Source organism: Mastigoproctus giganteus, chromosome 14, assembly GCF_048544385.1.
Source record: "Mastigoproctus giganteus isolate SK-2022 chromosome 14, ASM4854438v1, whole genome shotgun sequence".
NCBI lineage: Eukaryota > Metazoa > Arthropoda > Arachnida > Uropygi > Thelyphonidae > Mastigoproctus > Mastigoproctus giganteus.
The window spans coordinates 64,236,089-64,263,379 of NC_143588.1; positions in this window are offsets into that span (position 1 = coordinate 64,236,089).

The window sequence follows — 27,291 nt, forward strand, 5'->3', positions numbered from 1 at the left end:
GTGCATAACTACAAGCTAAAACTTGTTGGCCGCATGTTCAAAAGATGTAAGCTCCATTCACCACTATTCAGAAATTGAGAAGCCTACTAAAATCAAAGCTAGGAACATGGTCACAGCCATAAACACTTACGCAGTCCCAGTACCAACGTACTCCTTCGGGATTATAGGTTAGACCACAACCGAGCTGGAGGACATTATGAGATCGACCAGGATAACCAAGAGCCGCCGCCACCCGAGGTCGGCCATCGAGAGATTGACCATAGCCCGTAAAGAAGGAGGGAGAGGACTGAACAAGAAAAGGCGATTAAGACCTGCGCAATTACTCCCAGGAAAACACAGGGCCAATCTACCAAGCCATAATTCAGATAGACAAACGGCATACCTCACTCAACCACAACAATGAGATCGCACTGGCACATACAGAAGAAACAAATACAGAAAGGTGGGCGAAGAATACACTCCATGGCAGACACTACAATGTCATCCATCAAGAATACATAGAAAATATGGCTTCCAACGCTTGGCTCACGAACGGAAAGCTCTTCACCAAGACCGAAGGATTCATGCTCATCATCTAAGACGAGGTAATCAACACTAGAAACTACAGGAATAATAGATGACACATGTCGACGATGCCACCTGGCCACAGAAACAATCCAGCACATTACCCACAGGATGCAGAATGATCACCCAAATGGAGTACACTCGCAGACACGACCAGACCAGATGGCCAGGATAATACATCAGAAGCTAGCACAAAAATACCAGCTGGTCAAAGAAAGTTTACTGTATTACAAGTACGAGCCTCATACCATACCTCATTCCCAGTATAGTCTGTGAGCAGAGGTCTCACAGACTATACTGGAAACTTGCCATAATGATAGACAAGACGATCCTGCACAACACACCAGACATAATCCTCATTGACAAGAAGGTTTTTTGTCATAATAATCGAAGCAAAACTGAATATACTATTTATGCTATCTCATATGAGCACGAGGCATTAATTATAGTAAGGAGGAAAACAGTAGACGGCACCTTTAACCACCTATCGTTTTTCTCCTTACTATAACCAGTCTGAGTTCTCAGAGTTGAACAGATTCTGTAATTGGATGGACATATAAATGCACCATCCGTAAAACTTGCATTTCATGAACGGTATTGATAGAGTTAATTTAAAATACGAATCCAAACAAAGCGCGAAGTATTACTGGACAAATCTCCTCCATTGATCAACCAATAACTACACCCCACAGCAAACTATACCCACCCAACCATTCCTTATAGCGCAAAGCGAATAATAGCTGGACCATAAAGAGCGATTTCCTCCCCGAATAAAATTACTGTTCGAGGAAGTGAACTTCTTAAGTCCCGGAGAAGATAGGCAGATACCTTCCAGAGATTTAATTTACTGCCTTTATTGGCAATAAAAATATTTACTCGAACTTTATCTAAAATCAGTCACTGCTTAATAAGATCGGAAGTACGCTTTTGTGTATAATAATCTCTGACCACCCTGTAAACATTATTTATTGAAAATTGTAATTGTCTCGTCTTAAAATCCGAGCAGCATCTTATCGGAGGAAGTTATTTAACCTTTTACGACCGTGTCTCTATTACATTCTCCGACGAATCGTTAATCAGATAGCGTCCACTTAGGTGGACAGTGACATTTTAGTAGGTATAAAGGTTTAAAACCCCCAGCACAAAGGACCTAATATAGGAAAGAAAAGTTATATGGGATGCATAAAGTCGGATGGTGAGGCTATCTCGGCTTCCTTACCTCTATTGATGACTCCTGCAGAGATAAGGGGGTTGTAACGCGTGCAATTAAAGGGCATCAATCGACTATAGGCGGTAACCTTTAACACAACCACCCTTCGTAATCTGCGAGCACCATAACAGCGCCGAACCTGATAACCGGGATTTGATATAGACACCCTTGGCATTGTTTCTGATTGGTTCTATCCCCTAGATGACAATAGAGCGAAAATTAAACGCGCACCTCATCAATTAGAGGGCTGGTGGTTGTTACACAGTAAAAATCATCTTTCTTCCCCTAGGGTGGATTTTGGGCCCCTTTCGTTGTCGTAACTTCGATGCTATTTGCGCAGATTTGGCCACAGTATTATATCTGTTTGATAATGGATAACGATTTACTGTGCTGTCCCCATGCGGCCACATTCTGAAACTGTAGATGGTTGTTGCAATTTTCCGAGATCGCAAAGGGGTCATCGTGGAGTGGAATTATATCTAGGAGGCCTCTAAACTATGTAGAAATGAAGTTATGGTTGGTTCTGGATAATGAACCAGTTTAACCAAAATCTCAAGTGGCAGTTCCGTGTTCAATCACCATCCGTAAGATTCTTTTCGACATTGTCTCATTTTCTGTTTGATGAAATACACAGTTTACAAGAGCAGCACACCAACTCCTCATTGCCAAACATGCTAGGCTTATTTATCATCAGCCATTGTCACTTACATCTCCTAGCTACTTTATTACGACCACAGGATCCGGATCGCTGCTCCAACATGACATGACATATAGTCAACAAGGTGTTGAAAAGGGACAAGAGGAACACTGGACATGCTTGCGCAAAAACTGATCTCATTTCCTGCAGTGACGTGGGCAGAGAATTGTGTTCACGAACTTACCTTTTCCAATTCACCTCACAGATGTTCAATGGGATTAAACCCATCCCCATAAGAGTAAACGGACAATATTACTCTCTGACGTTCATGGTGGCCTTCAGCGGGATCTGGAAACCAAAGGCATGCCAAAAACATGCCCCACCACTTCCAGCAATCTGTACTGCAGTACGCAACAAGATGATTCCATTGGCTCGTCTGGTTTCCTTCATTTAGGCCTTCTTTCATCTGTAAAACAGGATTCATCAGACCATATGACACATCACATACCATGTGACCCTGTCGATCTACATATTTTTACTTAGATTGTTTGACATATAGTCCAAATCTCTATGGTTGTCCTAATAAAGTGGCTGGCTAGTGTACATTTAACCGAGCATTTGTGTATCTCTATAAAGCAAAAGCTCTATAGTTCCAGAAGATTAGGTTGAAAGTTTGCCCAACAGTTAATAATCCTTTGCCCAAGAAGAAAAGCTTTCGATGTCAAATACTGTCAAGACTTTCAAGACAGCCCCATTATTTATTCAAATCTTTCGAAGCTTTAAGTACCTACACTAAATCCTCACGTAGTTGTTTGGTCTCGAGGTTTGCAACCCAAACATGTACGTAGTTTTCGTGGTATAAAATAGGGAATTTTATTTTTTCTAATTTCACAATTGTTGACTGAGACTAGAACTATATTTATAACTTCTTAGGCTCTCCACTAGGTGAATATTTTAAGGAATGCTATCGGGAAAATGACCTTTCTTATCCCAGTAGATTTTAGCTTTAGAAAAGCGAAAACGGTTTGTGAAAATAAGCGAAATAATCCTACTCTTGGAAGAGGAAAAACAGAAATTTCAGTTAGGCTTAGAATTTTCACTAAGCCTAATTTTAGGCTTAGTGAAATTTCTAAGGCTAATTCTAGGCTTAATTCCTTCTCTAAACCAAATTTTACAAATAATTTATTACCGATGTCTTATTTAACCTTAAAACGATCCAAAACTTTATATAAACTTACTTTAAGTTAGCCGTGAGGCTAAGTTCATCTCATTCAACAAATAAGGAAAAAACCATCGGGTAATCCCTTGTGTACTTTAAAACTCTAACTATGGAAGAGAACATCCCTTAAGTGTTTTTTAATGTCTTGCCTTGATGCTACAAGTCCTGTTGAATTAATGAACAACGCCGTGACTTCTCTCCAAGGTTAATGAGAATCATTAGGGGGTGATTTATGAAAAGATTTGTTCCCAAAAACTCGGGTGATTAATGTCACTCTAATTACATGATCCCAGTGAACTTTATCGGTAATTATGAGTGGCCTGTGATTGCAGGTAATCCTTCTTGTTTATCCCGAGGTCTAGCGTTTTAAGGGTTTACTGGTTGCACGCGGGGACGAACACCCATTTATAACAATAAGCAAAAACTGCTGATTTAGATACGATGAAGTACACACCTATCGGAACTGAGATGAAATGATACCTGAAGAAGAGATTCAAATGGAATCGGAAACGTATAACTGTGGCACACGCTGCGTTGTTCCCATCTCGTGTTGGTGGAATAATTCAAATTTTGCTGCTACAACCTCGTGCAAATAGAAGGCAGTTCTTGACGTAGTTGTGTAACTTATTTGAATTTTCGGCTCATCCCGAGGGGTCAGAATTTCGTGTCGAAGTTTCCGAAATCTTTCGAACTCTGAAATGCATCCCAGATGTCTATAAAATGCATGTAGATGACGCAAGTTTTCTTTAGCTGTCGCAAGTTGCGCTTTGGAAAAAGCGTGTTCGGCATGTGAGTGTTGTCAAGTACGTGGGAGGACTTTTTTTCTTTTTCTTTTTAAACTTCTTCGCACTTGGGTTAATATTCTCCACGAAGGCAATGAGAGTTCTCGCTCTCCGGAGTGCAAGGATTTGTGCTCGGATGGTCTCAAAGGCGGATCTCTATTTTAATATTTCACACGAGGTAAGAAATCATTGATGAGTCGCACTTCGGAGAGTTTCCCTTCACCGTTTCTCACGGAATTCAGAATTCCATCCGAGGCCTCTCCTGCCCCTCCCCCGACATCAGCGTGCTGTGAAAGACAGCGGCGCAAAGTGACCATTTCCGATTAATCACCGATCCAGTAGTGTCTGTTGTGAGTATTCACTACCATTGTAAGAAGAAACCATCAGCGCAGCATCTTTTTTCGGACTTTGCCGAAGACATCCATTTGTCGTGTTTTCTTGCCAGTTCTGACTTTTCCCAACGTCCCTTTATTTCTCTATTTATTGCAGCTAAGCTACAAAAGGTATACTGCAATTCCATCTTATTTACGCCTTATTCTGTCTTTCTAAATTTTTTCATCTTTCCTTAATTAAATTGAAAAACAATCTCATTTTATCACTTATGGGAGTACTCGAATATTAAGTTGATAATCTTACATCATTGGGTAATATAATATTATAACATGTAACAATTGTGCGGAATGGGCAGGAACATCGTCGTGCAACAAGAACCAGCTGCCTTTCTCTCGAAATCGCCTCCTCACCCGGGAAATGCACTTCAATAGTCTTTGAAACATCTGTACGTAAAACTCTAGCATTGAATCTCACCCCTTCAAGTACAAATTCCTTGTGAATCATACCCTGTTTGTTGAAAGATAAGCATCATCTTGATCCCGAAATTCTGTAAACGAAGCTTCTTGGGCCTTGCTGGGGTTTGAAGTCCACTTCATGCGCTGACACTTCGTCTCTGGGTTGTACTGGAACACCCAACTCTCATCTCCAGTGACAATACAATCGAAGGAATTAGGATCGACGACCAGTCTGGATGAAGTCTTCGCATGATGACACTTTTCGCTGCTTCTGCTCATCCCTGAGGCACAAATTTTCCACAGACCTTCCTTTTCCCTAAATCTTCATCAAAATTCGACAGATGGTCTCCTTATTCGTATCCAACTTCTCAGCCATCATTCTGAGGATCAAATGACGATTTCTTACCACAGGTTCCCAAACTTTTGATACTCTGATGCCACCTCCCTTTATTTTCAAACTCATGAACATGACGTCAACAGCACCAGTCCGGGAGCCTTATTGCCACACTTCGTATTTTCAAATCACGTTTGCAGGCTAAGTGTGCATAAATATCTTTATACACACTTCGTGCTATCTTTGCTTATACGAACAACACACGCTGGCCAAAAAATTATAAAATTCCACTGAGTATCTATAATATAGCCATCTTTTTCCAGAAATATAGTGCACGTTATGGAATGGATTCCACTTAATGGCTGATGGAATCTAGCTCCAGATTTGATCATTCTTCCACCAGGATATTTGTGAACAGTTGTATTGTGGTTGGTAGAGAACTTCGAAGCCGATCTTTGTTGTGCTCTCGTGGGTAGTTGGTGAAATCGCCGTCCTCTCCACACCGGGTGGAAAGGACCCGAGTTCGAGTCCGTCTATGACGAGAATATTTATGTGCCTTTCTGACAACGTGGCTAAGTTAGGCGAGCTCAGGCGAGTTTAGCATGGTTTTTTGTCCTGGAAACTCGGGCTTTTCATCCAGAAAAACAGAAAATCGACCACATAACACACGCAATTTGCAGACAATATACACGAAGCAATATGAACTTAGTCGCTAATGCTTCTAAAACCCTACTTCAACAACAACAGTATCTTCGTTGTGTAGACAACGAAGCCCATTTTAATTAAATGAGTTCGGATGATGGTTTCCTACTGGATGGGATGTCTTTGGTCGAAAGTACCGGTTAAAATAAACTGAACGTTTTCTCTTAGCAGTTTATTTCTCGAAAAGAAATAAGTTACTGTGGAATGGGAAATATTTCTTTCAATTCTCCTTGGATTTCAGCCCAATAAAAATTCTATAAAATATCTAAAGCACCAAAAAGTTTAGCGTTTCAGTCGATTTTTTACTGGATTTTCATTACCCTATAAAACCTCTGTCGGGTGGATAAAGACATCATTTGACATTTCGCTTTGAACTAACTTATCTAAACGAATATAAAATGAAAATAGCGTTTTTATTCTATTGAATCAAAGCTTCGAAGGCTTATTAGTACATCTCGAGCCAGATTTAGTGGGCCAAATATCAGTGAGCCTTGAATGAAAGCAATAATGTTATTTTGTGCATATGGATGTAGCGTTTTCATTGCGTCCATAAAACTCTCAGAAGAGCAGATGATGGACTTATAAAACCATCTACCCGTAGTGCTCTTGTTTTTAGCTAGACGGCTCTCTAGGAATATTGCTGCAGATAACACGACCTTATCTGATGTTGGTGATCGATGAAGGTGTGGAGTCTGTCGCAGGAGGGTTGAGTAATGGTACTACGCAAAAGGTTCATAGTTAGTAATGGTAGATTGTTAACTACGTACAAAGACTGGAAACTAATTTACAGTAGTGAAGGATTGTTAACCAGCTGATGGCTTTCGTGTGATCAGCAGAATCTCTTTGCACTGACTGTTACTGGTTGCCGATTTTCCAAATAAAAACTTAGATGAACTTAGTATAAGCGATAACTGTTCCTACAACCATTTGGGAAATGGAAACTCGTGAGGGAGTCTATGTCAAAGTTTTAAAGGCTTTTAGCATAATTAAGAGATTGCGGAGAAACTATCAGATAGATGTAATTGCATCACGGCCCATTTTGTAGGGCGGAATTCGCTGATCTATTTTTAACGCAGAAACCAGTCGAATATAAAGGTCTGGGAGCATTCCAAAGAAGTGTTTGAAAGCACTTTTATTTTAATTGATAAACGTTTAATTAGGATTTAACAAATGGGAGAACACAGGTACACCCGGGTGTAGGTGTTGATAAAATACCACATAAGACCCGCGCACAAGAAAAACCGAATGAAGATGGAAAAAAGAAAAGTAGGCCGAAGGAACTGCCGAGAATGAGTAGTCGATTTGCACGCACGAGCCTCGTAAAGACCCCACAAAACCGAGCCATTACCCTCGGCCATCAGGCAGTGCAGATAGTCGCACTTGGACTGAAATTTCACTTTTAAAAACAGTCATTTCTTCTGTTTCTCTTTAAAGGTAAGCCTCCTTATCTGCAGTGGGCAGGCATTTATCGCACTTAGAACTCTCTCCCGTGTCCCTTATCGCTAGTACCGAAATAGGCCTCGGCCGTTCTCCGAGTCATTTAGGGTTGACAAGCTTCATTATGGCGAGCAGCGGTCCATGGTTTCCACAAACCGTGTGACACTCTGAGCTGTGACAGAAAGCGGCATTTTCTCCTCAGAATTTAATTTCCTCTTATAAGGAACTACAGCTTGCACGAGGGGTGTCGAAATTTGTTAGGTAGCGGAAGCACCCCCTCTTCCCTCTACACATAGACGCGCACATGCAGGCCTTCTTTTGTTCGCTGATTTATTGAGTGGTCTTATCTTGATCGCCATGGTGGCAAGGGACCGCTGGTCCATCCAATGTTATGGGCAAAACGTGATGGGAAGTAGACGTTGTTTCTAACACCACGCTAATGGACAGAACTGGAACAAAGCCCTTAATATCTTGACCAGTGAACGGTGATGACGTAATTTGTCTTAGACAGCTTAATGCTTTTCCATAGAGTTTTTCGGTGGAAACAGCTTATTTCAGTTGTTGTATTTACGTTAATTTACATTCAGAAATACTATTTAACCAACTTTTCTTTCACCATCATATGCGGGATGAAAAAAACCCAATTTCCGGAATGAAAACAACAAAATTTCCATGGATAAAAGAAGCATGCATATTTCCGGGATGAAAAACACACAATTTCCAGGATAAAAGAAACATGAGCTTTCGTCCGATACTGAAATCCATAAAAGTTCCCTTCCATTGAGATTGGAGTCGAACCCAGGCCTTTTGGACTGACAACAAACAAAAAATACACGTAGTTTTAATCTTTGAAAGAGGTTAACCATTTAAAAAAATCTTCCACTGTTTGAAATTGGCAGTGCTACACCCAAAGAGACTATGAGAGTTTCTTCTGCTCTGATCGTTGTCACGAAAAACTTTGGGCCATTAATTAAACCAAATTAACCCTGCCTATTTGTAACTTTATGTGGATTTAAATGTCTCTTTGGGTGAAACCAGGAATGTTCGTTATTACTTTTCGCCTACGACTCAAGCTGTGTTACAAATGGTTAACAAGGACAGCAACTATTTAAATGGACAGAAAAAAGCTTAAATTGCATTCCTAGTACAGTGGGTTAAGTATTAAAAGCACGATAGGCGAATCATCGGTCGTTTTTCTACTGTAAAATTTAGTTTCGGGGGAGTTCTCGAAAGAGAAGATAGATGGATATTACTTCCACGAATAATAAGCAGTAATAGAAACGGGAGACTTCTAAAACCATGAATTTGTGCCAATTTTCTTTAAGAAGAAATATTATAACTCTCCGGAGTCTGTAAGCTGACAGTAATGATACTCTTACTGAACAACTAAAAAGAAAGGAGACGTTTATTTATAAAAATACGCATTTGGAACAAGATCAGTTAAAAGGGAAGAGAAAATTTGAGCGGTCTCTTCTCAGCTTCCACTCCTGGAGGACAGAATTACCGTTAAATACGATTATAATTCCGAACAGGAAACTCAGTTTATATGGACCAAAGTTAGCGATGTGTTTAAGGGGAGAATTCTCTTAAGGAAGAATGGTTTTTGTCTCAAGGAAAGGCTTCTTCTGCAACTGCAAATCGGATGTTCAAATTAACTTTCACCAGCCTTCAAAATATTTATTTCTGCTCTGAAGGAGTTGGTTGTATGCGAAGTGCATTCTAGATTCATATCACGTGGTATGCAGGTCCTAGAGGATGCTATAAAATATTTGGTGAAGGTATTCAGAACGATGCGTTTAGTTCCACCTTGGGGTGGTCACCAGACAAGGTTTACAGCTGATTCGGTGTCCTCATCCACAAGACGGACAACTTTTCTCCAGAGACCTTTCCACGTGGGTGTGATGGAAATGAAAGACGAACAAAAAACTTCATTTATTACGTTGGCTCGCGCAGAAAGGATTGTCGCACGCGGCGGGCTATAAAACTCGGTCGCTTTTCTCTAACGAAATAGCGAGCATGCGTGAGAAGACTGCGTGAAAATGGATTTAGGAAAAATTGATAAACACTGTTAGGGAATTACGTCCGAAGAGATAAGCAGCTCCCCCTAGCGGACACTGGTCCTGATTTTTGTATTTGTTCTTCTTATATTCGGGCCGGGGGGAACAAATGCTTTCGCACTCACCAGGAAAGTGAAACTGGACGTTCCCTCATCAATTATTCGTTAATAGTTTCGGCGTGTATAGCGGTGGGGGGGGGGGGACTTCGGCTTAATATCGCGTTCCCATCAATTATGCCGTAATGTTTCAACGGATCTGCCGTACAAATAATACATCACCCGAGCAGCGAATTCCTGACACGTGTGTTCGGGGAAAGTGGCACGTGCATGTGTGTGTGTTTTGCGGTAATAATTAAAGACATGACAGGTGGCGACACGGTTCGCTAAAAGTTTGGTTGTCGGGGGGGCGTGTACGGGGCACAACGGGATTTTGGACAGGAGTGGAAACGCGTATGATGTGCTCCCACACAGCTGTTCCTTCAAACCGGCTTAGGTTCAAATCCCGTCTAGACAGGATCTTCCTTTACAACGAGTTGTCCTGGTATTGAACTACTTCCTGTTTACGAATCTACTTCCTGTTTAGTGCATCACTTTGAGAATACTCTCTCTTTGCTTTCTATTATCCTATCAGGACGTCGTTTCTTCCTCAGCTTAATGTCAGCTGCAGTTTTTTTTTCTTGTTTTTATTGCTGGAAGATTGTGTTTCAGTATTATTAAACGACGAAGTCTGTTAAAAACAATAAGCAAATCCTTAAAATGTATACGCTGTAATGAAAGCTGTTTGACAGAGCGAAAAAAAGAAGAGGAATCCCACTGCGTAAGTCATATGTAGCAATTAGAGAGAGATCAAGTAAAGTCGGGCACGTAATCTAAGAGCAGTTTCAGCAATAAGAAAAGATACTCACTCGTTGGAGCATCTGTTTACAAAGTGTAACAAGATACTCTTGATCGAGCACTCAGGAGGAAATCGGCTATTTGACCGTGTTTAATGGCGAAAAAAGAAGTTTGCTAAATGATGCTGAAAGTAGTTTCTTCCTAAACAAATACGAACGGTGTTTACAAAACGAAATGACTTTTTTTCAGCCTCATGTTTGCACACACTCTTCCTCGCATATGCATAGTTCTGTAGTGCACCTTTCATTACGAAACATTGCTTTAATTGGAATTTGCATACTTAAATATGTTTCCTCACATAATTTTAAAGACAACAACCATCCTTTCCATCTAGTTATGTTTCTTATATTTTCACCAAATGTCACTTAGCAATAGATTTACATAAATGATATTAAATCTTTGCAAAACATTAGTATGATATGCAAATCTCAATTAATATTTACTCAACAGTGTTGGGAAAGTTACAGTATAAGTATCCACATGTACAGGTTGCGTTATAAGAAACTTTACAATGATATGCAAATGAGGCTCGGAGAAAAACAATTCTCTTAATGGTATCTCCTGTTAGAGATTAGCCTGGAACCCCACCCATCCTATAAATACCGCTCGTGCGAATATTTCAGTTGTGGAAAACTTCAATCACTTTTCTCACCACCTAATCATATTAGAAACTTAAAAAGGTAATAACCAAGTTCAGATTAAGGAGGATCCCACACAAATGAGGGCATGAATTATCTATAGGAGGTGGGGGGGAAGGGCCCCATGATTTTATCACTTCATTAAAAGGAACATCACATTGTAGACAGTCTTTTTTTTTTATCTCTCTGTGAAACTCAAGTTTTAAGGTTTGCTACATTTTATGTTCCCAGCTTGGAAAGATACTATAACGTAATATCAAAGGTGAAAGAAAAAAAAAAAGCAATGGCGAGACCTCAGAAGATCAATAACAAAAACATACGACTACAAAATATGTGAAATATAGGTCACAGAAAGCCCGAAATGTTTGTAAGTCAGCCTGATCCAAAATCTGTATTTTATGAGAAAAATTATTCACTCCACGAGGTTTAACAATATCGATTTCTGTACGGAGAGTTCTTTTTTCCCCCTTTTCTATCTTTTATATTCATAGCACGTGGGCACACTTTTGTCAACATTGAAATCCTTTTTTAATGATTTCAGACTCTAGCGCCACCTTCCAGCCATGATTTTATTTTATCACGCATCTAGACAGTCATAGTAGAAACATCCCCCTTATACACTGACTTTCCAAAAAAGTAGAGGCTTGCCCTAATAAGGGGTCACCTTTTACGGTGATGAGATGGTCGTATTGATTGTGTCGACGTCTAGAGAGATATTGGATGATGAAGTACACCATGGTATCAACTTTATCATCTAGGATGATAAGAGGAGGCGAGAAAACAAAAAAAAAACGTTCCCCGAACTGTGAACTTCTCTCCAGAAACTTGAAGAGTTCGCTCACTTTAGACTTACTTCTATTTTTCACCATAAAGCAATCAATTTGCATAATTTTCTTTTCATTTAGCGAGTTTCTTGGAACGGAATATGCAAGGTATATTATCTTCTTTGAGAATAAAACGGTTTCGAAAGATAACAGAGTCAAAAAGAGATAAAATAAAAGTATATTTTCTAAGAAATATTGTAGATGGAAGGAAAGTCTATATAATCTTTACAATAACCCATCTAAAAGCTTGCATCATACTCTAAATAGTATTTACGATAAGATCCCATGCCATTTTCTGAATGGCGTTTTGTCCAGTTCAATAAGCATCTCTTTGTGAGCAACATCATCTTACACAACAAGAAATAGTAAGAAGAAACGTATAACAACACGACTAAACGCGAAATAAATATGGATTTAAACCTCCCTAAAGTATATTCTACAAAATTGCTACCTAAGGTAAAAAGAAAATTTTCTTCAGTACTGTTTTTTTTCTTCTGTTCTTAAAAGAAAGATAAAACAATCCAAGCTCTCTATGGAATGAATACTACTAAAGTCCCTAAAATCTAACATGGCTATTTTTAAAAGCTTTTAAGGTAAAATATATCCGAGTAAAGGAGGAATCTTCAAAATCCATCCCTCAAAAAAAAGTTTTCAGTGAAATTATTGTAGTAGGAAGTATAAAAATGATAAAAGTGCTATTATAGCATTTTCATTTCTCTTATGTGATGATATTATTTTTACACCTGCAGTGGTCAGGAGTAGGAGCACTTTTTTCGATTTAATAATCCAAAATTGAAGGTTAAAGGTAATGCATTGCGTTGTCCTCGGTTCTTTATTCTCGGTTATTGTTTTCCACTTGAAGGATGGACTCTCCTAATAGGATTTGAGGTACATCTATCGATATAGGATGCTTGATCAGATGCCAACTAGGACTTGACTAAATAGGTCGTACTCGTGGAGGCTGCAATAAACACCGTGCGCATGCGCAAATAATGATGTGAGATAAAGTAAAGTGTCGAAGTATAATTCTAGAAAAAAATAATCAAATAAGTCTTTTTCATTTCTGGACAAACAATAAAATCGTAAATAAAACTTACATCAAAGCTACTAACAAACAGATTATTATATGATCTTCCATTTGTAAATAATATTATACGATTTGTTTTGTTACCGACTTTCCGAGTACTGAACCTTATATCTCAATTTAAAGCTAAATTCGTCTTTAAAAATTTTCTCTTTGAGCTTACTTTGTAAAAGAAATAGAAAGCTAAGAGATTTTAATGCATTTTTTTCTATTTAATGTCATAAATATAAGTTATTTAAACAGCACTTTTGCTTATAGTCATAACCCTAAAATTTCCTCTTCAGCCAAAATGAAATCAGGCTCACGCATGCGCAGCTTGTATTAAATTCATTTTTATAGCCATTAAAATTAGTATAAAGGAAAGATAGGGAAAAGAAAAAGGGTGGAAGCTGTTTGATCGCTTTTTTTGAAATCTTCAGGGACTCTTCAAAGTAATTAGTTTATCAAAGGGTTTCATATTTCTTCACGAGACCTTTTGAAACTCTTCGCACGAATATTTTAATAAAACAAACATTAACGGCTACGCCTTTTTTAATTTTCTCTTTTCTATAACCTGAAGCTGGAGATGTTCACAGACACAAATGAGACAGCTAGGAGACTTTTTCTGTTGTTGTCGATGAGTTCTCGAGAAGATCCTAACTCTTTTTGCCCATACAACGAGGGAATTGTCATCACTTTGAACACGATCCCAGTATATATACTCTTAAGAAGGCTTTTATATCCTATTGCCAAAGAACCTTTTGATCCACCGTTCGGCTAGTGATTATCACCCGTTCCTTTCACCTCATCTATCGTAAGCGCTTAATCTCTTTATTTCTTCGTAATGATGGCTTCCAGAGACAGCTTACGAAACGAAATCGTTTCGCGTAATGACATCTGACCTACAACCAATGTCTGGAAGAACAATTAATACTCCTACATGCAGGAGGGATGCTCCGGAAGGCGAAAAAGAGAACTCTACCAGAAGGGGAAAAAAAACCTCTCCTCCACGCCTTCTCCAGACAGAGAAAATAGCGGTTATTCGGATATCTTAGCCCTTCTTTCTTTATTTTTTTTTCGCATGCCAGTAATAGCTTTCTCACACGCAACCCCTAAATTGTAGGCGTATTTTCAGCAAATAAAAACACCGAGACTTATGGCAGTGTTCGTCCAAACTCGGGGTTCAGACCAACGAACAGCAAATGCGCGCTTAATTTGCATAATGAAGGGGGAATTATACTTGTTCTGATGCGCATTACCCAATTGGAAAGGTTGTTTAAGATACAAAACTAACATGGAATGCCATTACTTTGTTCGATTGTCTACAACCCACATGCTCTGATTCGGCTATTTATTTCGCAATCTTCATTCGTTCGAGGTCACAAAAAAACTCATTTTATTAATAGCTAGATCAGCGAAAATTAGAAATTTTTCATTAAAAATTGGTTAGTGTCCGATAATAACGTACATTTTTTGCCTTAAATTAGTAACCGCCATTTAAGAAGTATTGAATAACAGAGGCAATCACATTAATTACGTTTCAGAGTACTCTGAAATAAATAGAGGAAGGATAAAGTATTTTTTTATTAAGATCTTTCACGATACTCTAAAACTGTTCCATGTTTCCCGATTTAAAATAACAATGATCAAATAACAAATGAAAACTGTTTCACGTTTCCCGATCATTAATAACAAATGATTTTTGTAGTTTTTAAAATTGATAGAAAAAAAATGGATATTGAAAAAGTACAAGGGCTGCTTGAAAAGAAGTAATATTTAATTTATTAATAGTTAACTCAGAGGTTTATTTACACCAATAGAAGAATTATATAAAGCAGTTAGGACAGGACAGGACAGGATGGTAAGGTAAGGTCCATTATGTGGTGCCTTATGTGCAATAGAAGCTTCAGTTTATGGGATTGCTGTGCAAGTGGAGAGTTGATTTGGAAATCAACTTTTGACTCAAAAAATGAAAGCTCAGTGTCTAAAGTGGGCAAAAGAGCATGCTAGTTGGTCTGAGGATCAGCGTTATTTTCTCTGATAAATCAAAATTCAACTTGCATGGTTCAGAAGGGCAGTAGACTGTTAGACGAAGAAGAGGAGAACAATTTCATCCTCACTGTATCATCTCCACAGTGAAATATTACGCATCTCCGATGATATGGGGCTATTCGCGAAGGGTACAGCGAATGCTGAGGTGTACAAGGACATTCTTGAGACAAAATTACTTCTCACAATTAAAGGTCACTATGGAGGTGTTGCCAATTGCATTTTTCAGGATGACTCTGGTTATAGAGCCAAAACCGTAAGTAAAATTAGAGCAAAAGTTTTAAATTTATGAAATGTCGCACTCTTGTTTAAAGAAATGCAAATTTATTTCACTGTTTTACGGTCCGCTGGTGCAAAAATGGTTGAAGAATAAAGCTATTCCCATAATATCATGGACTGGGAACAGTCCAGAACTCAATCTAATTGAAAATTGGAACAAAGTGTTTCAGCAATGCAAAAGAAAACACTTAGACAGCTTCCAGAGACATTAATCTGTGTTTGGTACCATGAGATTTCCCAGGAATACATTCAGAATCCATTTGATGCCACAAAAATGAGCAGCAGTTACAGTTAAAAATTGCAAGCAGACAATCTGAATCTCTCAAATGGCTGACTATTAATTCTTCTACACTAGAGAACAAAAGTGAAGGTGCAGCCGAGTTTACCGACCTGAAATCTGTGCGCACTCAGCTCACGAGAACGTCATTCTCATATTCAAATATCGTTAGAGCGGTCTAGACACGCATTAAACAGGCAAGAACGGTTCACGATGTGTACTGCCTACAAGAAAATAGTCCTTTGATAAATTTACAGTTGTTGGAGAAATTCAGCCGAAGGGGACTTTGACAAGATAGACAGATAGATAAATAATGTTCGATACACGTGCTAATAGACTAATAGAAGCGTGCAGAGATATGAAACTTTGACGCCTCCTTGCACTTTTTAAATTCGACTTTAGGCAGTTTTTCTCTTTATTTTCTAGCGCTTGATGCAATATTCAGAAAAAGAATAAAAAAGAGAAGTCTTTGATCGCAGTTCAGTGCATTTCACAAAGCAAAATCTCCAGTGACTCTTCAAAAGGAATTATGTTTATCAAAGGGCTTCCATATTCCTTCATGAAAGTCTCATTGAGACTCTTCGTTACATGAATATTTTATTAGAACAAATATCGTTGATATTGGACGACTACGCTTTCTTTGTTACACTATCCCTTCTTTTCATGTTCCATCCCTCCCCTTTGGGGATTTTTTCTTCTTTTTTTGCGCACGAAAGGTAAACTAGCACGAAGCGCCAAGTTTCATCAAAGAAATGCGAACAGCGAGGAAACTCGAATTCACTTTTAAGAATCACCAGATTTTGCTGGATCGCGTGAAATAATCCAGTAAAGCATTTCCGCTAGCCTTTGTCAGCGAAACGCCACTTTCCCCCTCTTTCTCTCTTTCCATTGCTGACGCCGAGAATTTGAAAGATTGCAGGAACACTTCGGACTCGATACTTTAGTTTGATCTCAGAAAATAGTCGCACAAATAGAATGAGTCGAAGGATTAAATGCGAAGCATAATGTAAGCCGCTTGTTGGGTTCGAGGGGAGAAGACAGAATGGCAGTACCCTCTACATTTAATCCTCTCTTGTTCACCCTCCCTTTAGAACCATTTGAGTGGAAATTTCGAGGATCATATTCCCGGTCTGTAACTCTGTTACTTATTATGATAACGGTATCAAGTATTATGTAGAGACTTGAAATTATTCAGAAACACTTCGAATAGGTTGGGAGCATAAAAATTCATTGATTAAGTTCATTAATCGCCCTCGCGGCCAGAACAGCGGTTAGGACGATCATTGTCCTTCTGGAACTAGTGTAAAAAGGCCCAAATCCGAGATAGTCGCTGTGGCCGAGTTAGTCGGTGTCGTACTGTTAATACAGATTTGGAAAGTATGGTTGGCAAAATTTGATGTTGATTGGTTGGAGGGACTTTAGGGAATCAATTACTTCAATCATAAGTCACCACTTCGCGCGGTATGCCAATCCATCCATATGATTGGAACAATTAATCAAGAAAGAACCGAAAGGTAACTAACCCTACTCCCTCTGCCTAATATCGGCCACGATTTAAGAGGTTGTTAAGAATTCCCCCAGTCATTAAAGGGTTTTATGTCCAGACCTCTACAGAAGAGTAAGAAGTGGCCATTAAAACATTGCAAAATACATTTTAAAATTTGTTTTTTCTATTGATATCTCCATTTAGATACTATTATAATACTTTTTCTTTTTGGGAGGGTTGTATATTGCTTGGTATTGTGATCACAACTGTGGTTATCACTCAAGTGAATTTTTTAAACATTCCTTCTGAATTAAGAGAGGGAGAGACCTTCCAAATACGGGCCTTTCCTAGAAATAGAAAAAGTTGGACAACCTCGACTTAAAACCATACACATACAACTCAATGAATTCCTAACACTCTCAGAAAAAAAAATTGGAAATTTGGCCATTTCAAACCTACCTTTGACCTTACTGGAACTTTCCGGATATAGCTAATTAGTAGACTTTAGATATTTAATTAATCTCTAAAGCTTCAGATAAAATTACCGTGTTGACAATCTCTGATCAGTCTATTTATGAAGCTAATCTGACCAATATAATCACAGAGGCGTGGCGAAGATTGTTCTAAAAATTAATTGCTGATTTGTCCTTGATGAAGGGATTAAAATTTGCTTCGTAATTAATTTTTGGACTGGCACGGGTACGGATATCAAGTAATAGTTATTAGGCTTATCGTCAGATCACATCAGAAAGCTGAAATCAGGCGCTAAGTGTGGAATTATCAATTGAAAATTTCTTCTTTCTACTGCATTCAAAGAGTTTTTTGGGAGAAGCATGAAGTAGGGAATTCTGGGACTTAATATGCTTTACAATTCTGCCCTCGGACTTTATTCACTCTATTTTCTGCTTCCCGAAACATATAGATCACAAAAAGGACGAAATACGACGGAATTGGCAAGCAAAGGAATGTCCCTCTTTCCCCTAGCCAATCAAGATAAGGCTAATAGACCCAGAATGTCGAGAAGTAAGGGACATGGATGGAGTAAGGAGAAAGCAACGGGCGTTCTAAATCTTTCTCAATAGTTCCCCCTTAGATGCAGTGTTTAACCCTTGAAGGACCAGTGGCTATTTATCACCTCAATATTTCCTTGACATATCGGATGTCTTTCTGGTGCACGTGCACGCTCTCTGGCTGTCTCTGATATCCGGATTACCACATAAATCACACCTCGACTTTCCTAGAAGTGGCCTAGGGAGGGAGATAAAGTCAGAAGGCGTTCACACGGACTTTAAGAAAGACTCCAACTTATTGAGTAGAGGAAAGATAAAGGACGCATTTGATGCCTTCTCAGCGTACTTTGGGATACATACAACTTACGTTTGCGCTCCCTCCCCCTGAGAAAAACTATGCAGGGTATCGGATATTTGCTTCGCCAAACTCTGCTGACGAAGTTTGGTTGCGCCAGAGTCAGCAAATAATTACGACTTTACGTTTTAATAAAAGGAGCTCCTAAAACTTTCCAACACGGTCTTATTTTAAGTTTCTTTTGACAGTTCGGTTATTGCTGTACTAACTTTCGCAGAATTCCTTCCCTTAGCAGATTTTCAGATAGAAAAAGAAATGAAGGTAGTAGAAACGAAGTGATAATTCCCATTTATTATTGGATTTAAACAGTTTAAAAAGGTTATAATGTACGCTGAATGATGAAAAATGTTGATTTTATCATTCAAGCTCTTCATTGATATCCATAAAGGAAGGAATAAATTATAAATGAACCTAAACCATGGTGACTCCGATCATATATCAAGTTTAACACTTCGCCTTGTCAGAAAATGTAATGGAAATTTTAATCTACTTCTGACCGGCTATAATCAGGGTGGACTGAAGTCCGACCATAGAGTATTAGTCTCCTCTCCCCCATCCCACTTTTTATTTTGAAATAAATGTGTTCTGGAACACTAGAGTGGATCAATATTCACGGACATAGATATTATTGTATGTCTTGACACGCATTTATGGTTTCTGCGATATATAGTTGGCAATATTGGTGTTGACAGTCACTTTCCAATGGCCCATTATAGCCTCAGTTGCTAATGAGCCAATTAAAGCAAACCAAACCAAGCCACTTTCCAAAATGGTCCAATTTTCCAGTTGCATTGTTGTTGATTCGTTTTTCATGCTATTGAAAGAGCCGAAGTATACTACGAATGATAAAAAAAATCTCATTAGAATCAATGCTGATAAGAATAGAATTATTGATTATTAAGAAGTTTTAAATCCGTATTGGATAAAAAAAATATAATAATATACGAAAACTTAGGGCATCTAAAGAAATTTGTGTTTGGAAGTTCAGATTTCACTTTTATGCGCATGTAGCCTGCAGAAACAAATTAAAATTAGATTAAACATACACGGGTCTATCATCTGTACCGGAGCCTACGTACACAAAGCGAAGAGAGAGAGAGAGAGAGAGAGAGAAGACAAAAGAAAACAAGTGGTGGTAATTAGGGCAGTTCCCAAGGGTAACGTTAAAGGTAGTAAACTTTTATCTTAAGAGATGCCTTTTTCTCCAACATTAATAGTGTCCGTGAGACAACCCGGAGCTTAATTACTATTTAGTAAGGTTAATATTCATTAGCTCCTAGTTAAACTAGTCTTATCACAGTCTACTTTGAAACTTTAAGATGATGTAAGTCTTGGAAAGTGAATGAAAATGGAGTTTTAGTACTATCGCCGTATGTTGTAAACATTTGGAGTTTATTCGCTTAAAATAATAAATGGGGGTTTTTGATTCAAGAAAGGCATCAGGGGAGCCGTTATATAACAAGATTAGAACAAATTTGTCTATGGAAAACCCATAGAAAACAAACAATTCGAATGTAAACAAAACGATCTGCTTTTATAAAGACATTTATAAAGAAGTTTGATTAAGTTATTATCAGATGTGACTTTCCTTTATTCAGTTACATGCACTGAACATTACTAACTGTTCCTTCGATGATATGAACATTAATCCTTTGGTGATTGATGGATTAGAGCCGTTTCCATCTCGCTGGATTAAAACTAATTATTTGGCCATCTCAGCGGATTAGCTTTTTAACAGATAATATCCCTAAACGCACTCGTCATTAGTTGTTCACGAAGCCAGGTGTAGTTGACGTGTTGTGACTATAATTATTATCTGCTCATCATAAGGTACCTGTTTACCTGTCCTTCTGACAGATAGCTATCATTTGCAACGAGGATTATGCCTCTAATGAGGTATCTAATGACCAAGTGGTACATTACGATATCCATTTTGTTCATCAGCAGAAGGTCAAAGGGAAGAAGACCTTTAGAGACAGAACAGAAAACATTTTACGACCAGAACTTCATTTTGAAGTTTGGGAAAAATTCCCGACCAATTATTGATTATTATTTCTCCTCCACTAGCCGAATAAAACAATATCCTCTGATTAATCTTCATCATAAGCCAAATGATTATGGAAAGGACAGAAGAGGATGGCATAACACCGAAACGTAAATTTTCCTACTAAAATGTAACCTCTTATGGTTGATTTTTAAAACTGAAAATCTCAAATGTTTCAAATCCTTTATAGCGTCAAATAATCGCTTTGTCCCAAGCATGCAAATCTAAAATTCATTAGCAAATTAGGCTTAAAGCAAACTTGCAAAACACGCCGATATAAAGCAAGTGAAGGTTCCTTTATAATAACCAAAGTCATTGCTATCTAAATTCTTCTTTGAATAATTGAAAGTTAACGTAACTTCTTATTTTAGCCAAGATGTGCATAAAGATGCACTGCAATTACTAACACTAGTAGGAAAAAATAAACAAAAATATGATGGATTACCAATCAATCGACTAAGACGTAACTGGATCTTTACGACAGACCTGTTATCTGTAGTCATTTTTATAAAACTCTGAATTATTCGCATTGTTCCATGATGCCTTTTGTCCAAACTTCCTCTATCTACTCTAACACTTGTTTTTAAAGAAAAAATCGATACACACCCAATTTCTAAATTTATACTTTGAAACCGCTTCTGATTTTTTTTTTTTTTTTTGGCTATGTTTAAAATTTTTTCTGGCTGTGTTTAAAACGCATTTTTTTTCTGGCTATATTTAATTTTTCTGGCTATATTTAAACCCAGGTGTCGCTGTTGTCTTTAAGTACTAATAACATTTTTCTCCATTTTTTTTTTTCGAAATAAACAGACACCACAAAAATAGAAATTTCAAACTCATTCAATATCGCATTAATATTCTTTAACAGTAGCCAATTTCGAGCAGTAAAACAACACATTGGACATAAAAAATCTCCCAGTCTGACATTGTTTATAAATGGAGTAGAAAAGACGTACCTCTGTTCGTGTATGAATCCCTTGTTGGTAACTCAGCCTCTTTCTATTTGGGTCAGGACCCATTATCCCTCAAAATAGGGAAAATAAAGCCCGTCCACAGTGAGGCGTAACCAACCAAAGTAGTGAATTATTCGGGGGTAAAATGTTTCGTTCGAATTCTCCGTGTGTGCGGCTGCAATGAACCCAAAGACGAGTTTCTGTAGATATTGATCTGCGTTCCTTTCTGTGTCACGAGGCAAAGCGCGCTACCCTTGTGTGGAACAAGTATCTCTCACTAATTACATTTTGTAAAAGAGCTTTCCATTCGTAGCAGGAGACACAGGATGGTTTCGGATCCCATTTTATCTCACATCCTCCTCCCTATAAATCACCGGCCCTTCGCCAGCATTAAGCGACGTCTAGAGAGTAAGAAAAAAAAAAGAAAATGACTCGTACCAACCCTAGACAGTCGGCACTATTCAATAAAAATGCGCAAATTAAATTTTTACCTTTCAATAAATGCGCAAATTAAATTTTTACCTTTCAATAACTCTTGTTATTTTCCTAATTTTCGAAATAAAGTTTTTTTTCTTCCTCCCGTCTGATTTCTTTCTTTTTACAGAAAGTACGAAGAAACCAGTGATTGCTTTTAATAGGAGTTGATGAGGAAATAAACTTGGTTTTGATTAGAGTTGGCATTGTGGACACAAGACTTACTGGTAGTCCCCCGTTTCGCTTCTTTCAGCTGCTCCCCCACACTATTTGACGGTTGTAAAAACAAGGGATTGGAGAGAAACTCTTAAATGAACGAAGAAAAATTCAATTTGTGACTCGCTATTTCGATCACGGACTTCGTTGAATTATCGTGGTATGGGTCATCGCTTGCCGAAGCCTGTTGGTTCTTATTTAGGATTAATCTCACTGGGAAACTGGATGACAGGTTTATTTTAAAACTCACAAAATACTATTTCAAACTATCGAAAAGAGAGAATTGGAGAAAATTAACTTTCGGCCATTTACTGGACGCATCAAATCATGTCACGTGTCGAGAATAAACCGATAGTTGCTTATTATAAGACTACATATAGAATTTTCAGGTTAAGATAAAACTTGAGTTAAGAACAAACACTTAAGCTTAATGGTCTTTATGCTCTTAGAAGGAAAACTGTGCCTTCACAACGAGTTGCCTTGGTAGTGCACTATTTTCAAATACGATTACAAAGACAGTGGCGATGTACCAGACAGGTTCTTGCGCACAATACCTCTAGCAAAACCGTACAAATAATTTCAAAAATTATTCTAAGTAAAAATTTATCTATATTTAGGAAGGTAAGAAAATTGCAGATTTTTATCTTAAACCAATAGTTAATGCAGGTTGGTTATTTACGAGATGAACCTCACAGGTGCTGCGTCATAGTTGATAGGATCCAGCAGAAGCGGATGACAAATGAACATCTTTAAAGAGACAATAACTTCTGCTGAACCCTGCACAGGACTGGATGAGGATAAGATCTCATAATTGATAAAGCCTTTAATGCACTTAAAGAATCTGTATATACTATACATCTTTGATAATTATTAGTTTTATTGTGGTCCTCTATAGCATACAACTCTGCGGTGTATATATGGGGAATCTTCTCAGATATTCTCTCTGAGAAGAGTGCAGAGGATTTCACAGATGATTCTGATTTGGAAACTGAGCTCACCAGGGTAGAAGGGGTTGTCTTGGTGACTGGGCAGCATGTTAAGCTCTCTGAGCAGCTCTTGGACATGGTACGAATACCAAAGGGATGGTTGGCAGTCTGACCGGTGATATACGGATTTTGCCATCGTGGCTCGAAAACGAATGTTCGTGTAGGGTGGTCTGGCTGTGATTTCAGTTAAAAGTATATTTTAGCTATAATTGCTTTCATCGAAACGACAGAAATCGTTCATTTGCTTCGATGTAGAATCTCTGGGGTGGTCAAGTGTTGATCTTTTTATTCGGAAGCCGCACTGCGTCCTGGAAAGGAGTTCGTTAGCTTCTAAATACCACATTAGTCTTGTGTTGACCATTCTTTCCAGGATCTTACAAAAGCAGCTGGTCAGAGCTATAGGACGATAATTATTTGGTATTTATGAATCCTCTCCTGGTTTTGGAAAGGCAGTTACGATGGCCTTGTGGGAGGAATCCTGAAGATGTTTCGGCAGACACTTTAGCAAATGACTCCCCTAGATAATTGCAATGGAGTCTGCGATTTGCTCTAGGATCGATGAAGGGCATGTGTACCTGCCCTTCATTTTCCAGACTTTGTCCCAAATGATTACACTGCCTTGGTGCTGGAGGATGGGAAGAACATCCAAGACTCCTGCTGACGCTGACGTGTAGCGTAGCGCTTTCGCACGTGCACGTTTGAAGGTTATTATATTATCTGTGGTAGGATAACGACGAAACATCTCCCAATTGTCGCTACTTGGACAATACTTTCTGTGATATACTTAATTGGACCCTTGCTGACTGTGGTAATTTTCAACGTTGCAAGCTGTCTGAAGGCATTCAAGTCAGCGTGATTGATCTTCCACCGTGATATCCTCGTTGGGTGGCATATTCTCCAATTGCATATAAAGAGATCAATCGCGGTAAATGTACCGGTAGGAATGTGGAAGGTATTAGAACCCACATTTAGGAGGCCCAGGTCATTGTTTTCGAGCATACAATCGATAGTCCGACTCCTTCTGTTGATGTCAGCACTACCTCAGAGAGTATTATGTCCACAGAAATTCCTTAGTAATAGAAGAGGGGACGGAAATTCTTTACTGGGATCATCAAGGCTTGCATGGGGGATGTCGTTTCCAGGTGGTAAATAGATGGAGAAAACAGTTAAGAAGAACCGTACTGTTATACCAACTGCTACTGTCTCTAAATTGGTGGTAAGTGGCGTAGCCTGAAAAGGTTACTCTGTCTTTGCGAACAATTGAACAGTTACTCAAGTAAGGGTCATCATTTGTCTTTAAATGCGTCTCCTGCAAGCAAAAGCATGTTGGCTCATGATGTCGCTACTTCGACGGAATCTACGACAATTCCACTGTAAGAATTTGAATGTGGCCATTATTTAGATTAGCTGCTTCCCTTCGGTCTGCTTCCAAATTGATGAGGGCTTGGATTTATCTTTTTTTGGAGAAGTGAGTTCAGTTGGTAAGAAGTCAGATGATCGCATTGGGAATATCATTCGGGACTGATGGTTCACCACTGTCTCTAGTTCGACTTATCGAACTTGAGATAGTGGTGAACTATCTCAAGTTCGTGAGTCTGAATACAATTTTTCCAGGCACCATTATACGATCACAGTAAATTACCATCCATTGACTATGTATCAACCAATTAAGTCATGTAGTAGAATAATACTATTAAAACAACACTATCACGAAGGTGTATGTTAATTAAATTCTTTCTTATGTGAAATATAATCATCTCTGAGCTATTTTTCTCTTCATCGCTTAATAAATTTTAGTGTATGTGCACCCTTAAAATTACATATAAATGAGTCAAATTGGGACATGTCAACACCAGTACGGTGCGCAGGATGCTGCATAATATGAGTAACCATAGGCGTACAGCCGTTCACGAGCCTAATTATCCCGACTGATACCAACACCACCTAGCTTGGTGTAAGCTAGATGAATCCAATCAAGAATGTCTCGGATATGTTGGAAAGGCTTCGCAGTTCTCTACCAACACAGTACAGCAGGTGACAACTGGTTGAAGAATGGTCAAATCGAAAGGAAAACTCCCTCAGACATCTAGTGGAATCTACCACGACATTTACGGGCAAAAGATGGCTCTAATAGATAGTGAATAAGGCTTCTATTTTTTTGGCCAGTTAGTGTATACTCCAACGATGTTCGATAAAATAAAAGAAAATCAAACAAACCTAAATAATTAAATTTAATGCATTAATGGGTGCGCGTATTTTAACCATTAAATTTATTTCGTTGGTTACACCGCAGGCTGCAGGGGGTCCATAAGAGCAAATTGAAATTTCGCCATCGCACAACGACTTTAAGGTATTTGCAGATTGCATTGAGATTCACCAAATAACTTCCGGTAGCTGTTTGACTTGTTTGGCGGTTTGTAACTGAAGATATATCACTTTCGCCAGCTCCCCGTTACATTAGGTATGGCGTGAACGCTATTTGTAGCGTCTCGAAGCACGATGTGTGTGTCGGTCAGTGGCCTGATCTAAAAGTCAAAGTGCGACTACGATATATTATTGGGAAATACAATGAGAGGTTCGGGAAGAATGTAAACTGGTTTTGCACGGAAATTCGAATTTTATTCACATCATTTGCGCGCTCCTTAAGAAAAAACCGACGGTAAAAAGTGCTCACGAGGCATAAAAAAGGGCCTGCGTGGAAGAGGCACGATCCATCAGACTTAACTGTTTGGTTGTCTTTGCTCAAGACTGGTCATTCGGCATCACATTTTGGTAGGATAAAATAATCCCTATTAGGATCAAATAATCCCCGAAGGCAAGAAATATTCGGAATATTTTTATATAATAATGCGCGTATCATATTTATCGTTTGATATTGGCAAAATTATTCCTCAACATTTAGGGATATTTAGAAAAATCTCATTTTCTAAGATACTTGCTTCATACACCATTTTAATATCAAGATAATGTCGACCAAACAATTCGAAAGATGTACAGGAAATACGTCATTACGCTTCTAGCACCACCTAGTGGATATTGTGAACTTTGGTATAAAATTACGATAATGTTTATTGTTAAAAGAAATATAGTGTATTGAAAGAAAGCTTTTCTTTCTATTTGATTTGTTATTAAAAAACTCTCAGAGGAAGGCATTAAGAAAGCAGTGTGGAAAAATGTTTCCAAATTCTTTCTTTACAGCTCGATTTTTTTGTGTCGCGTATAGATCAATATTCTGTGTTGTGTATGCTGACCCCACTTTATACTGCATTACAAAGATGACCCCCATTTCACAAGCAAAACCGCTACCAAAAGAAGTGGCTAAATTGTGCTTTCTAAGATATGAAGTCTTTAGATGTCTCATCCAAATGCTATTAATCAATAGGAGTGACAGCCGTACCGCAAGTTGCACAGATTGTCTGGGAAGATGCTGTTATCACTGAGAGCTGGCTGCATGAGATGAAGGAAAAATCGCCAGTATTTTGTTATCTTTGGCGATACAGAGAATGAAAGACGAATAACCTGTCAAAATTATACATCTTTTGTGAATGTCTATGAAATTTCCAACTAAGAGATTAGAAAGAAGGATTTTATGAATATCAAGACACTGACAGTCAGATAGATCGGTGGATAGATAAATCCAATCTATGAAATGGGCTTTCTGTTCTTCTCATAACTTTAAGCCACAGAAAAATGAAGAAAAAAAAAAAACTTTCTCAATATTTCCCCAGGGATTGATTTTGAAATGATGTCGTTGTCGAATAATAATAATAAATAAATTGGCTACTAATAAGTTCGTTTGATAAGCGACTGCAGCGACACCTGCGTAATTTTGAAATGATGTCGTTGCTGACAATAATAATAATAAATAAATTGGCTACTAATAAGTTCGTTTGATAAGCGACTGCAGCGACACCTGCGTATTTTAACAAAACAATGAAAAATATAAACTAATAAATAAATATTATTTTTTATTAATGAGAAACGTGTAGAATCGTGGTTTCCACACGTATACTC